The sequence below is a fragment of the Dunckerocampus dactyliophorus genome, chromosome 21 (assembly GCF_027744805.1).
Source record: "Dunckerocampus dactyliophorus isolate RoL2022-P2 chromosome 21, RoL_Ddac_1.1, whole genome shotgun sequence".
Taxonomy (NCBI): domain Eukaryota; kingdom Metazoa; phylum Chordata; class Actinopteri; order Syngnathiformes; family Syngnathidae; genus Dunckerocampus; species Dunckerocampus dactyliophorus.
The window spans coordinates 10033256-10049586 of record NC_072839.1 but is presented as its reverse complement, the minus strand read 5'-3'; the positions used below and the strand labels follow the sequence as shown (position 1 = coordinate 10049586).

Here is a 16331-nt window from a genome sequence, read left to right as displayed (position 1 = left end):
TGCCAAAGATGCTGTATCAAATTAAACATACGTGTACAAAACCAGTCGGCAATCAGGTTGAATTGAAAGGGAATGGATTGTCTGAAAATCGTCTTTAGGGTTGTCATACTCGTTTTAAGTCAAACAGGATTTGAGAACAAAACAGTTTGAAAGATGGCAGAAACGCACCAATAGTTGGTATATTTACTAGAACATTCAATGTACTGTGGACTTGCATCAAGCACTCGTTATTGACACAGAAAAATACACACTAACATATTTAGTGGGGGTTTTCTTTACTGTATTAATGCCGCAAACGTTTTTTTGTCTTGAAGTCAAGATTCATTTGAATTTCGACAGTCACAACAACAGTTTGAGATCATGCTCAGCATGTTTTTGAAAAAGGAAAAGAATAATAGCAAGGGACGCTTTGATATTTTGTCAAGCAACACATGCAGATGTGCTAAGAAGTTACACAAAAACTGCGATACAAGTGAAAAAGGGTATTATTAGGATGAACTTCAGTCTTTGCTCTTTTTTCCCCATTTTTTTTTATTTTTCAACTCTCTTCATATATAACCTTCATGCATTTTCTTCTCCCAATATTATAACTTTATTCCTGAAATATTTTGAGTTTATTCCCATAATATTATAATGTTTCCCCAACCTCATTTTCCCAAAAATAAAATTTTTACTCATATTTGCAAAAAAATAAACTCTATGCTACTAAAACATCATTTTTCGTCATAATATCACGAGTTAGAATACACCTTTTTTCCTCATAATATTTTTACTTTATTCTTGTAAAATTACAGCTGTTTTTTTCCATTTCTGCTGTTATTTCCATTTTTTTTAAATGTTCAAATCACAACTATTTTTCAACTTTCTTCTTGTAAATTTTCTTTTCTTGTTTTTTTGTCTCTTCTTTTTTTTTTTTTTTTTACTAATTTCCATAATATTTTTTTACTTTATTCTTGTAAAATTACAGCTGTTTTTTTTTTCCATTTTTTTTTTATGTTAAATTCACAACTATTTTTCAACTTTCTTCTTGTAAATTTTCTTTTCTTGTTTTTTCGTCTCTTCTTTTTTTTTTTTTTTTTACTAATTTCCATAATATTTTTTTACTTTATTCTTGTAAAATTACAGCTGTTTTTTTTCCATTTTTTAAAAAAATGTTGAATTCACAACTATTTTTCAACTTTCTTCTTGTAAATTTTCTTTTCGTCTCTTCTTTTTTTTTTTTTTTTTTTTTTACTAATTTCCGTAATATTTTTTTACTTTATTCTTGTAACATTGTAACTTTTTCTGCAACCTAATCTTCCCCAAAAATACAACTTTATTCGTTGTTTTGTTTCATATTATGGCTTAAAAAAAACCAACTAAAATGATGGTATTTTTCCTCATAATGTCACGCTATTTTTTTCTTGTCAGAATCTTACTTTCGCTTAATATTTTGACTTTACCCTCGTAAAATTACAGCCGTTTCTCCATTTTCTGCTGTTGTTTTTCCCCCCACTATTCCAGTTTTCTATTCCAGCTAATATTTTGACTTTATTCCATTCTATTATGAACTTTTTCGCAACCTAATTTTGCAAAAATTACAACTTTATTTGTGTGTGTCGCACAATATTACGACTTTAAAAAACAATAACATCTTTTTTCTTAACTATTTCAAGTTTATGCTACTAAAAAGACGTTACGTTTCCTTAAATTACGTTATTCTCATAAAATGACAACTTTTCCTCGTTCGATTGGAACTTTTTCCTCTTAATATTTTCACGTAATTCTTTTAGAATTACTTCTAACTTAACCATTTTCGAAACATTTTTTTAAAAAATGTGCTGTGGGCCAATCAAAAAAAAAAAAAAAAAAAACAGCCTCTGGTTGCAAATGGCCCCCAGGCTGCACTTTGGACACCCCTGCACTCGGAGCACAAAAAAAATAGTCCAAACGGGACTGTGACATTTCCAGCTCATTGCAAATGTAGTTTTGAGCCCGTACTTAAAAACATCCATTTTCTTGCGGTGAGTTGGAGCCTCCCACAGCTGAATTTTTTTTTTTTTTTTTGCGAAAGGTGGACTAAAACCCCCCACTGGTGGCCAGCCAATCACAAGGCACGTAGTTTTGTTAACTGAAGTCAAACCCGGGTCCCCAGAATGAAAGCCAACAGCACTAGCCATCGAGCTAAAAGCTAGAGCTGCCAACTGGACGCCAGCGGAGTGACGTTCACCACCCATTACATGTTTAATAATCACATTTTTATGACAAGTGGCAATTTTCATCAAAACCAGCATTCATATTTTATCGAGCTCTTCTATTATGTGGCGATTATTCAAATGTCATTGTCATCGTTTTTACCTCTCCTCGTCCCTATTGGTGGTTTTTAACCTTTCTGACTTTTGACCTTGCCACAGAGCAGCCAACATATGTGTCTCTTTGTTGCCGCCGCCTCCCCATCCTTTCCCCGTACGTGGCAGATTAATGACAGCTAATAATATCTGATGTTCCTGGACACGCCGTCCAGTAATGAGATGCATTCCCACTGGGTAGGCAAGGTGTCACCACTAACAAATTCACACGACTCGGAGTGCAATTAGCCTGTAAAGAGGCTGGAAAAATTCACTAAATCACTAAAGACGGATGAAGGCCGTTGAAAGAAAAATGCTCCTTTGTTATCAAGCAGCCAACATTGCGGAAAGGAGAGAAAAAAAGGCCTTTTCCTCCTCCACATCTTTCTCCATGAGGAGATGTGGACAGGTTACCTTTATGGAAACATTATTCCTTGACTGCTCCCTGGCAGGAGTTCATTACAGCTCAGCCTAACGTTGAAATATTCTCAGCAAAATGTCAGCGTATGTAAATGAGGACGCAGCCCTCACTCGGGTGTCATGTTTTGTTAAAAGTTGTTGCAACCTTTCTTTGCGACTCACGTCTGGCTCGCCTTTCCGCCCCACGCGCTTCCTCGTCACCTTCCGGAATGACGTTTATCCGCCTGGAAAACAAAACGAGAGATGCGTGATTTCCTTGAAATGTATATTGTATTTTATACTAATGATCATCCCTCATCATTACTCTGTCAGCCACTTTATTCGGAACATTAGCTTCATTGTCTCAGGCTAAATAGAGTGCAGTACTTGGCTGCAACCAGAGGAGGCACTGTTCAGTCCAGCCCAGCTATGCTCAGCGATGGCAAACTGAGCTAACAACCCAGGAATCTTTTTTTTTTTATTTTTATTTCGATGCCTACGTTCGGTGCCCTGTCTTTGAGGCGCTATGCCGGACTCCTTCCAACCAGTCAGGTAAGTAAAACCATAAATTACGTCAATCTTATGCCAACATTGAAGCAGCAAACTAATGATACTGTGTATACGCTAGCCAACTGAAACATCAAGCTAATGTAAGGCTGTGTGCTTTGTCATAAGACACACCACCTGACGTTAGCGCTAGCTTTAGCCAGGAAGTTGACCAGACCCCGTGTTAAGTGTTAGTCCACTCACCGTGGTTGTTTACCGTGGTGAAGTTAGTTTCACGTTGGATATTCGTCTCCATCGCTGTTAATTTCAACTTGGTGGTTGGATATTCAAAAGCGGCAGTCCCCCCCCCCCACGGTGCCCGGACTGCTCTGTAATGGTGCGGGGAGCTCGCATGGGAAGTGTCGCACTAATCGCTGTTTTTTTTTATACTTCTCCGCTTCTCCTCATTAGGTTCGCGGGGGTATGCTGGAGCCTATCCCAGCTGAATTTCTGGCAAAAGGCGGGGTATACCCTGGACTGGTCGCCAGCCAATCGCAGGGCGCATATAGACAAACAACCAATCACACTCACATTGATACCTATGGACAATTTAGAGTCCTAATTTAATTTTATAAAATATTATTCATATAATTTCTATTTAATTAATTAATTTCCGATAAACAAAACTTAACGTAACTTTGGTTACATACGCGTTCCGTTCCGACACTGTCACGAAAGTTCCGAGTTTTGGTGCAAGTCACATTTTATGCCTAAATTAGACCTACATTAACTCCCACGTCACTCACACGGATCACACGAAAAACGTAAAATCCAGCATTAAAACACTAAATAAAGGAATTCAACTGCAAAAAAAAACTGTAATTACATATAATAAAAAGTAATTAATTAAAAAATTATGTTTTAAATTAATTTATGGGAGAGAATACATGCAACTTTCTTTTTTTTTAATTTGTCCACCAGATGGCACTACTTTTTCCCATTCAAAGCATGCAGCAAACTTTTAAGGTTGCAATAGTGCCTTGCTATTGAAATGATGTGTGTGTCTCCATTGATGGTCGGTTCAAGGTGTTTATTTTAAAAAAATATTAGTAGGATATTTAAAAGGACGTCTTGAGGGTTAATTTAGTGAAATGTTCATCCTTGGTATATTTTCTTGAACTAAAACAATATGATTTGTATCCTTTTTTTTGTTTGCAGTATCGATTTTGTGTTTTGCTGCTGTATTTGTGTACTTGTAGGCCATATTAAATCATGCCGAAGCGCATCGATCCCTCAGGGCAGTTTAAATATTAGTGAGCATTAAATCAATATCAATGCGGCCTGTTGTTACACACTAAAAAAGGACGCTGGCATGATTCAACATTTATGCAAAACAACAGTGGAAAGTCTGGCATGACGTCTTGGCTGGTGCCATGCTAGTGCAACTGTGCAGGCCCTGTGGCTACTCCTAATCATGACAATGGATAGAGCGTCTATTCACAGCCACCCGTGTGTGTGTGTGTGAGTGTGTGTGCGTGTGTGTGTGTTGGGCGCCTCCGTTCATGGGCTTGCCCAGTCGTGGCCCAAATGTGACAGCTAGCACGGGCAGGCTAAAGCTAACGCCCAATAATTCCCCATTTTTGCATGCGTGAATGCGCAACTTGTCAAAAATTCATTTTGTGCAGGGGCACAGACGGTGCCAGCGAGTTCACCTCGAGCTGGGAGGAAATGTCTTTGAAAAGAATAATGCAGAGAGCGTCTATTGTATCTCGGTGCGCGAGGTAATGAAAATTGCATTTAGCGATGCTGCTTATACAGCCTCCATTATGCACCAGATGAGCATTGGGGCCACCATGTCTAAGCTTGCTAGCATTTCTTCTTGCTAGCAGGATCAAACTCTGAAGTGATGCGAATTTGATGAGTTGAACAGTAGAAATGTTCACTTTTCACATCATATGACCGCAGACAGGCTGGCGTTCTTCTTGTAATACGACTACATTGTGTAACGGTCATGATAGGGGTTTGTTTGTCACATTACGGACCGCAATTCATGTCCGAAAAGGAGTAGGCAGAAGCAGAGTTTATTTAACGCTTCCCCTTCTCCATGTCTCAGCAATTGTCAATACTTTTCACTGCTTCCAGTAGTGAATGTGCATGTTAGATCATTTTTATCCAATCAGATTTCAGCTTCTATGTGTTGCCAAGTCAATGTAATCTGCCCAGGGCCTTCAGAATCAGTAGTGAGGGCCTATACAACACTATTAGCAATTGTGGTATTTTTTTTACCCAATCAGATTCGCTTCACAGAAATAACATCAGCATTTTTCCCATCCTCTGATTGGTTGATCAGAGCAAAACTGTTCGACAAGGCAGGTTACGCCCAAAATGACCGATGGAGGAGGAGAAATGAACAACTCTAGAGAAATACTGATTCTGAACAGCTCCAGATGATGTTGTCGTGTAGAGGTCTGCATTTGTCTGAACCTTTCATCATAGAGGCAGTAGTTTTTGGCCGAGCGTCAAATTTACGAGCACCGTAAATCGCAGGTACAAGTCACTAATGCTCAAAGTTCCAGGCAAAAATGTAAATCAGGCGTATCGGTGATTATTGATTCAAAGATAACTGGTTTCTTGTGTTGTTAGCAATGGAATTATAGCAATCTGGCCGTTATGTTTAGTGTTAGAGTTTGTGATTTCTGACCGTCTGTGAACGTGACAGGCTGAGTCCGGTGGGTACGGGTTTTGCTGATGTTATTTACTTATTTATTTTTTATTCAATCAACAAAAGGAAGGAAAGCAACCCCAACTCCTACCCAAGTCTGCTTTACAACACTTAGAAAGATCGAAATTGACACAAAACAATCGAGAAGACATACAAATACAAACTGAAAAAAACTAAATCATTCATTCATTCATTTTCTATGCCGTTTATCCTCACTCGGGTCGCTAGGGTTATTGATGGTTCGTATACGTGCGACATGATCATGGTGGAACGGGCCCCCACTGAAGGCCCAGGTACTACACCTCAGTTCTTGACCGAGTGCGTTTCATGGTTTTACCCCCCATACTGTTATGCTAAAAGTTTTTCGTGCCGCGCGAGTACACCGATGTTTTAAATTCAATTCCCCCCCCCCGAGGTCGTATTTTGGGTAATATAGAAATGAACTTTTCTGCGCTCATTGACTCTTATTACGCGCAGGGGATCCCGTCATTTGTTATGAAGCCAAATGTATGCTACAATATCAGAAATCCAGTTATGCAGGAAAGTGATGAGTTTCGGGAAGGCAGCGGTATCTCCATGCAAATGCGCGATAATAATCACACGTCTACAATATTACAAAAATACCTTGAATTCAATTATCACGCCGGGGCTGAAATAATCCTAATGTTATTGGAAACTCAATTACGGAGGCAAGCCGTGTCTGGAAATTAGCTGAACTTAGCCAAGGCAAGTCAGCCCCTTGAATTCATCAAGTATGGATTATCCCAATATTACATGTTCACTTTGATTGCGCCGTCCATAGACAAACATTCACAGTCAGTGCCGCACACGCTTGTTTTATTCATGAACTGCTCTCTGATCTATTATACATACAAAAGTGATTCGATGCCGATGGCCTCGGGGCGAGGAGGCTCAGACGTAGAATTAATTATATTATATACACATGCATGATAATTGTGTATGATTCGGTCAAACAGAGGTATTTCTCCATGTGTGATTACCGTTGTTGGCTTCACCGGCAATTATTTCCATCATTGGCGCTAATATTATTGTTTTCTCTGGGGCTTAATTGCAAAACATCGGGATGCACGCGGCCTCCAAGTCCTCCGTGAATCACGGCGTTGCTTGACGAGGCCCGCCACATTAGCACGTAAACGGCACGCTCATATAGCAAGGAAATGACTTTGAAATTAAACAGCAGGCTAGCACAGGTCGAGCCACGAGAGATAAGAGCGCTAATTCATTAAAAATACTAATGAAATATTCTCTCTCTATAGTGTACAAGCTAGATTTTGGAGCATTGCAATGTAAAATGTATTTCCTTTTGGCGCATATGAAGGCATTTGGATATTGATGGATACTTGTTATGAATGCCTGCGCACGACTGAAAATAGAATAACGCACCATAGAATGATGATTGGCGAGTATGCAAAGAATTTGGACATCAATGGCCTGGTAATGTTTTTAATCACCAGAATTTAGTCGATCGGCCGGTTACTTGAAAGGGCTTATTACCTCCGCCAAGCGCAGCTGGCGTTTATCTGTTTGTTTGTCTGTGTTCAAAATAACTTGAAAACTTCGGAGTGGATTTTGCCGGAAATGGGATATGGAAGAACTGATAACATTTTTGGGTTGACCCCGATCACCGTCTGGATGCAGAAATTTTGCAAAGGATTCTTTCACGTTGCAAGATAGGACCATTTTTAGCATTTGTGCATGTAACTCCACAAAAAAAATGGTTGTTCGAGATATTTTGCATTCCCGGTAAATTGCACTATCATGCGAGGTGTTAGCAGGCTAAATTTTGCATGCTAATGTTAGCATACTACTATTTTTTTTTTTTTGCTATTTTCATGGGTAGATACATATATAAACATTTACCACTATCATGCTAGGTTGTTAGCATGCAAATGTGAGCATGTTAATGTTAGCGTAGTAACATTTTTAGCCGTTTTCATGGGTAGACACCAATTGGCAAACACTAAACAGTCCTTATGACTTGTAAGGATTCAAACATTTCAAGCCTACGACTTCGGATTTGACCTCTGTCTTGTCTTGAGACGTGACTTGGACTTGTACGTCTTTACTTGAGAACTGAGATTAAAGGCTTGTGACGTAGGAAAGTACACATGTGCGTGTGTTTCTGTCCTGGCTGCATAATACCACATGGTGACAACCAGTCAACAAAAAAAGCAATAAGGACAACGTACAGGGTCCGGTCTTCATGTGAAGAGACTCACCTCCCAGACACAAGCAATAATCGCACATTTGTCACCACGTCCGTCACTCATCATCAGTACTACGATTGATGTTTTTACAGTATATACCGTACTGCTATGATGACTATGTTACTTTAAACATCACCTGCACCGTACTAATGAAGGTTTTAGTACAGGGTGGGCAAACTTTTTGACTCACGGGCCAGATTGGGTTAAAAAACTTGGCGGAGGGGCCGTCTCTATACAGGTGGCGTCAAACAGAACGACGTACTCGCTCAACAAAAGAAAAACAAAACACATCCACAGCAAGTTAATGCATCATATAAATCAACTACTACTACTACTACGTGGGGGATAAACAACAACTGAGCACTAAACAAAACACGTAACTTAAAACTGTTATTTGCAAGTGCCCGCAAGGCATGCTGGGTAGTCCAGCTGGAACAACAATATGAACTATGAACAACAAAGCATCGGACATCAGGAGGATGTTCACTCCTCCTTGTTTACTTCTCTGACGACCTCCTCAACATATTTTGCAATCAAGCAGAATTTGACAAACACGGCAAAATGTTGGGGGGGGAAGAGTACGACAAGCTAGCAGAGCAAAAATACAAAGTACAACAGAAAATCACTGCCGTAACCCCGCAAGCAGGAAAATACCAGTACTTACAAAATGCAGGGCAGAGCGAGGTAGGCAAGAGCAGAGAACATGCGTGCACGGGAAGACAATCTGGCAACAGGTGAGGAACAAGACAGGGATGAAATAGTCCAGACGCTGATTGCCAACAGGTGCGCATGAGCTCCTCCCAGGGGTCGGTAGGTGTGCTGCAACACATGACAGTTAGAGGGCAGCAGAGCAGCACCTTATTGCATAAATGTACAATTTTTCTGCCCGTCGAACACATATTTCTTTCCCTTTTCTGTGCGTTCTCGCGAGAGAAAACGAGTTAGTATGAGCCAGCTAACAATGCACGTCATGGGAGGTACCTATTTTGACGCTAAGCCCGAACAAAAAACCCTCAAAAAACACCAAAAGTGTTCCATTTACATAACTGACCTGTATATAAACCACGCTACAGTGATATTGTTATTGTAGCAGCTAGCACAAAAAACTATATTAATCTGGCGGAGCAACACAAGGCCTCAAGCCACTGCAATGAGACAGACAGAAGAGTGGATACTACTGGTTCTCAGTTTTGCTACGAAGACTCAACAAGAGCATTTTTTACGAGAGGACTGGAGCACAAGTCTTATACTGGAAAACACAGCCACCCCAATGAGAGCGGACATTGTAAGTGTCGTCGCTGTTTCTACGCTGCTAGCGTTAGCTCCTATGGGCTATGTCAAACCAATGCGCCTAGGAAAGAAGTTTCGGTAATGTTTTAAATCATCAAAATGCAGCAAGATAAGCGCTAAAATGTTGTTAGAGGGTTTTTTTCAGAGGGCTCCATAGTTGAAATCGGTACCTCCCATGACGTGCACAGTTAGCTGGCTCATACTAACGCGTTTTCTCTCGTTAGAAAGCAAAGTGTTCCCCATGAGGATTGCGGACGATGGTCACACTTCATCGTGCAAAATTTCCACTTTTTCTCTGTCTGCAACAATGTGATGTATTGTGTTCATTTTGAACATGTAAAAATAAATAAAATGTTAAAAACATTTTTTTTAATAAAAATTCTCGAGTGGAAAAAAATTCGAGGAATTTCGAGGAAAAAATTTGCCGTTTTTTTGGGCATTTTATCTTTTGTCTTTTATGAAAAAATATGTCTACTTTTCCCCATTCGGTGTCCAGTTAAAGAGTGCAATAACTTCTTATGTAATAGCATCAGCACGTTATGATGCTATCGCACTTTTTTGTTGTAAGATTGTGACTCATTTTAATTAACATTTTTTCTTTTTTTTTTACTTTTTTTTTTTACTTTTTATTTTTTTTAATTTTTTTTTAACATAATAATTAAAAAAACATAAATAAATAAAAAATAAAAAAATAACATAATAAACATTTTTTCTTGCAAAATCCTGTACGTAAAAGTTTTTTGTTTTTTTTTAATGAAATTGGTTTGTGTTGCTAATTTCATTTGACGTATATGCTGGTCATTTACACGAGAGGGCATATTTTAAAAAAACGTAACCTTGGTAGCAAAAACAAATCCCCCCCCTGCAGTCCAGCATCTGCACTCCAAGCAATTGATTGTGTTTCACTTTGTGTGCGAATGTTTTGGTGTCTACACAATTCGCCAACTCGCAGAGTTCTTTTCGGTTCGCTCCCCCTGCATGGCGGAGCTGGGTAACGTGGCGCTTTTGCTCCGAGACGACTCCAATCCCCTATTATCAGGAGAGCGCACATTGCCGCTCACGAGGGTTTAATTTATTTGTGCCTGTTTCAGCCTAAGATTAAAGTTTAATTGGCGCTGACTGGCAGCTCCCAAGTTTTGACTAATTCGCCTTATCAGGAATCCTTAGCGAGTAGCTGTGAGCAATGGGAGGCACGCCTGTCTGCCTTGCTGTGTTTGTGGCACCAGTGGACGCCCTCCAACCCCCCCAGCCACCCCACTACCACGACACCACACAGTCATCATAGTAATCCCTCTGTTGAACTGGTTAATAATACACTGAGCACCTGTGACCGCATGTACGATCTTTAGGTGGACATGTTTAGTTTACATTTAGGCTTGGCAACCCCCGCCCCCCTTCAAAAATGCTCGTGCACAAAGTTTGATAATAAAGTAAAAAAAAATTGTAATGCTACAAGAATTGAGTAGTATTTTCTTGAGGAAAAAAATGTTAATTTTATTGGAATTGTCTTGTGTTTTGTGCGTTGTTTAGAAAAAGTCATATATTTGACCAAAAAAAATAGCCTTTTTAAAAGACGTAATTTCTCTTTTTCTCAGAATTTTGCTCTTGTTTTTTCCCCAAAATAAGTGCTTTGTAGTCAATGTTTTCCCTTATATAAAATATATTATATAAAAGGTCAACTTCTTGTCCTCTAAAAAGATTTCTGATGAGTTTCGAACTTTTTAGACATTCAAATATGACTCTTTTTTTGGATGATTGAGACTGTTTTTAGTGGAGCAAAATATGACTTTATTGTTGCAAGATTTTAATTTTTTTGTCAGATTTTTCTGGTTTTTATTATTTTTTAATAGCTTGTTAAAAAAAGAACTTTTTGTCATTCAATTTAGTTGATGATTGTGACTGTTTTTAGTGGAGCAAAATATGACTTTATTGTTGCAAGATTTTAATTTTTTTGTCAGTTTTTTCTGGTTTTTATTATTTTTTTAATTGCTTGTTAAAAAAGAACTTTTTTCATTCAATGTATTTATTTTTTTTATTTTTTATTAAAATTTCAAAAAAAAAAAAAATCAAAATCTTCACAATATTCCAACATTTTTTTTGTAATTTAATAAATAACTTTTTTTCTTACGACTTTTACGAGATTTTTATGTCACTTTATGCAACTGTTTTTAATGAAAGTTTAATAAAAAATGTATTCTTGAAAGGTGGCAACTTTTTATAGCGTTATTGCTGGTAATACCCGAGTCACACTCGAGGTCACTAACGGCAGAATGAGCCAGAATGCCGCCGGAATGACAATTTGTTGCTCATTCCTGGATATTCGAAGTGCATTCCAAATATTCTGACTGCATTCCAAATATTAGGGACCGTTCTTGTGGCCGGCCCGAATGTTTTTGGTGGATTCACAGTGGAAAAATATTGAACGGCATTCGAAAGGGATTCAAACTGCTCTGTGACGGCTGTCCGAACCTTCTTACGGTATTCCAACAGCATTCCGTGAAGCGTCGCCTTATTCACATCACTTCATACGCCAAGGAAAAACGGAGCAAAGGTAGCACCACCAGCGGCTGCCGGCGGGGACAGTGCAGAGGTGGTGAAACCCAAGAAGCCCGCTGAAATGGCACCCAACATCAAAGCATCGCCAAGTCACATCACGTCGTGCCGCCAAGGAAAAAAGGAGCCCAGCTTACAAATTTCAAATCTTCTCCCAAAATGTGGCACGAATTTTGAAACCTTTTCATTCCGGCTGGTTCTGCTCGACTCGTGCTGTTTAGTGCGTAGTCAGACGGGGGCTTAAAAATACGGTAGCTTTTCCTTCAAAAAATGTGACTTCTTTTTTGTGAAGACTGCAACATTTTGCCACAAAACCCCCCAAACAAATCACGAATAACTTAAAAAATTAAAATAAAATCCACATTAAAAAAGATGAGTTCATGCTCATAAGATTATGGTAGCTTTTGTCAAAAAAAATGTTTTTTTCCTCAAAAAATACATTGCATTTTTTTTACTTGACAATTTATGACTTTATACTGTTTTTCTTGAATAATGTAAAAAAAAAAGTACAATAAGATTTATAAATAAAATACAAAAAATAAATAAAATAAAACAAAATTAAATAAATTCTAAAAAATAACACAAAAAATATTTTTATTTGTTTTATTCCAACATTTTTTCTAAAAAAAAGACAGCTCTAGTATAAATTCCCCAGGTATGACCTGTAATATGATTTTAATGATGTCATACTGCACAAGTATCAGTAATAATTCTCCCTCAGTGTTTCTCCGTGTAAAAAAAAAATGCGCCGGGGATGCTGCCGCCTTATTTTCCACAAATCACTCTAGCATAAATCATTATAAAGTGCATTACCGTCGAGCGATCCCATTTCCATAAACGAGTGTTTACGCCAGAGCGATACACAAGCGTAAATAACAGCGATAATCTCCGCCTGTGTTGGATCAGGCAGACATCAGAGGGAGCGATCGCTTGTGACCTGTAATATTAGCGGCGGCTATTACAAAACCGGCGCGAGGATTGGCAAAGCTTCATTTAGTCAGTCGGGGAGACGTGCGTGAAATAGAGTTCCTTTGCTCGTAACTAATGTCTCTGATTTCTAATGAGCGGCGCTGCCACAAGCTCCTAAAGTGGTAAACATCGGATTAACAGACTCCCGGGAGAGTAAATGGAGCCGTCTTCTTCGAACAGACGACGACATGTTCGCATTTGTGATAAACACACGCGTGTTTGTCAGGTGAAGTCATCCATCTGTCAGGTGCCATTTTCTCTTTGACGTTCTCAATATTTGTTTGTATTTTTAGTTGGGTTTTTTGGTGCCATATTGTTGCCTGCTCCCGACAGCCCCGCCCCATCCCTTATTAGCCAATCGGCCAATCAGCTCCTGCCTCCATATGTGTCTCGTTGTGTGATTATAGCATGGTATAACCATTTTGTTATAGTTCTTTTTAAAAATCATATATATTTATAGTAATCCCTTGTTTATCACAGCTAATTTCCTCCAGAACTGACCGCGATAAGTGAATTTCCCGCAAGTAGGAGTCCTTATTTCTGAATAGAATCGTTTCATACTTGTTTACGACCTCGTCAGAGCCCTGTAGCAATTAAATAGCACCCCTATAGTCACCTTTACACTCGTATTATCCAATAGAGTCGACATAATAAGAGAAAATTCGCCACTTAAGGGCGCAGAGTTGAGTTTTAGCTTGAAATGGATCACGGCCGCAACAGTAGTCTGTGTTATTGTGATGATTATTATGTTATTATTATTATTATGCCTGTTGGGAGATCATTCAAACCTGCAATAAAAGCATGTTGTTCCGGCGATGGAGTCTGGTGCTTGTGTGTCTCACCAAACATTACAGCAACGTTACTGACACCTAGTGACCAGTGTGGGATACTACATAGAATCACGTGTTTGAATGCGTCTCATGAATGCCTTAAATTTGTGTTTTAGTTCATTTAGCCATTTTTAGGCTAGGCTAGGCTTATTAATGTTTAAAAAAAAAAAACGCAATACAGTGAAGTTGCAAAATTCAAACTGCAATGTTTTTTTTTCCAATATTTCCCCTTCTAGCTCACCATTGGACATTGTAGGAGTTGCGGTACCTAACAAAGTGTCGCTTTGCGTACAGGATTGGCATGTCCACTGTGCGTCTTTGCATGCACGGTGTGGCAGGGCTCTGGAAGTGTGAAGTGCTGTCAGCGTGCTGTGATGGGCTGCAGGCTTGTGTGAGAGCAGTGGGGGTGTGTCCCTAATGAATCCCTCAGGTTCTGATGGTCCTTCATCGGCGGCCGCTAATTTCACCTGACACTGCCGAGCCGCCGCTGAGCACGGCCTGGCGACCGATCGGCACGCATCAGTCTCAATCAGACGCACACACACAAACACACGCACAGTGGACTGATAGTGTTTAATTCAGGGTCAAGGTAGCTATCAGGGTTTCCGCGCCGCTCATCCCCAGGGAGAGCACCTGATCCTGGCTGGGAGGATCGGCGGCCTCCAGGTGCTAAACGTTGTGGTTCAGACCACACGTTGTCACCTTAGAAATCACACCTGAGGGTGAACGAGCACAGCACTCTCTGCTGTTTCCTCCCACGGTCCGAAAAATGCTTGGAAGGTTAATACGGGACACGAAATTGCCTTCAATCTGCTAATTAATGGAGAACAGAGGAAGGTGTTGTCATTTGGTCGCCCCGCTTAAGGATGGTATTTTATATCCCTTCTAATTGAATCAATTATTATGACTCATAGTACTTTTTAACGACAAAATATGACTTTGGTTTATTACTTTTAAACAAGACAACATCATTTTATTTCTTGACTGTTCTTGATTTTTTTTTTTTCTCACAAAATTACTTTTTATCCCCCCCAAAAAACATATAAAATGACTTAGATCATGACTTTTATTAGCAGTTTAGGACTTTTTTAAAAACTGAACGAAACTGTGTGAGGTGAATAATAACAATGTCACATCGTAATAATCATCAAAAATACAATTAATATAAAATATTAATAATATAATATCATAAAATAATATAACATTTATGCAAAGCTTGAGAATGTTTTTGAAAGTCAAATAAAAACCAACATAAAAACTAAATATGCCAATTTTTGGCATACATTTTAAAATTTTAAATATGACATTTATGATTATATTTATTTATATATGTATATATTTTGTAGATGTATTTTTTTTGTGTGCCCAAATGTTCCCTCGTCCATGCAGTGTTACGCTATCAACAACAAGTTGAGGCAAAAGTTGTTTACAAGAGGAAACAACATACAAAAAATGGCCATGGTGGTGCATTTTTTTTTTTTTTTTTTGTGGTAACAATGGATGTTGCTAGCGGTGGGCAAAAGCGCTCGCGGCCACAGAGCCGTCTCTCTCGTCCCCCTCAGCGTGCATGTGTGTGTGTGTGTGTGTGTGTCTGTGTGCTCCACACTGTGTTGTGAAAAGAACATATTCAAATGTGCGTGGCTATTAAATGTTAATTTGCACAACAGATGCATGCCAAGTACAGCGCTTCATCAACAAAATCTCCCTCTGTTGCTAAACGACCTCTTGATTTTGGCATTAATGCAACTCTCCAAATGTACACTTTCTTTTTTTGTTTTGCGGTACATGAAGGCGGCACATGAAGCGGGGAGCGCGCTCTCGACACTATAAATACAATCACAGCAGATGTAGTATGATTGAATGCAGTCAGCTCAGTGTGTTGATAGATGGGGATTAGCGCGGCGCTCGCACTCAGTTGCAGCTTTCAACACCAGTAAGTCCAAACAAAGCACGGAACTCACAAACGTGTCTGCTTGGTCTTTTTAAAGTTTAGTTTTCGAAGGTAGTCCTGCGACGGAAGCACGCGGGACTCCTTTGCTCGAACGTGAATTTGTTTCATTTGATACACAACATGACAAGTGTGCGTCATGCTCTCCGAAACAGGAAGTAGCCTATTAATACAGTATACGGACAGAACCTCTTCATTTCGTTTCTCAGAAAAAAAAAGAATTCACAAGATGGCAGTAGCTGCATGATCTACCTCTGCATGCGCTTTAAAATATTAGTTGCAGATGTCGGTGTGAAACTCGTGTGTTACACTTGCTGCACTCTTTTGTGTGTGGTTTTTTTTTTTTTTTACACTTGACTCATCAGTATTAATGCTGACTGCAGCAGTTTGCTCCTAACCACTGCTACAACATTGGTTCTGTTGCTGCTGTGTTGCGCAACACGCTTATGTTTCAGCGGCCTGTCCCTCTGTGCAGGTTAGGTGAAGAAATCCTTTCCTAAATAACAATAAAAATAAATAAATCATAAAAAATAAATAGACACGAAATAATGTACTCAATAAATAAATGAAGAAGAAAAA

At 39.1% G+C, this 16331-nt stretch overlaps 1 long non-coding RNA gene across 1 annotated transcript in view; it reads right to left on the bottom strand.

Annotated features, from left to right (window-relative positions):
* Nucleotides 1-9354, bottom strand: part of LOC129173951 (uncharacterized) — a 34706-nt gene extending 25352 nt beyond the window's left edge. The window contains exons 1-2 of the long non-coding RNA XR_008567332.1: nucleotides 8827-9354; nucleotides 2910-2971 (exon numbers count right to left, since the gene is read on the bottom strand). This is a non-coding gene — a long non-coding RNA (uncharacterized LOC129173951). The remainder of the gene's footprint in view (nucleotides 1-2909; nucleotides 2972-8826) is intronic.
* Between the last annotated feature and the right edge of the window lie 6977 nt (nucleotides 9355-16331).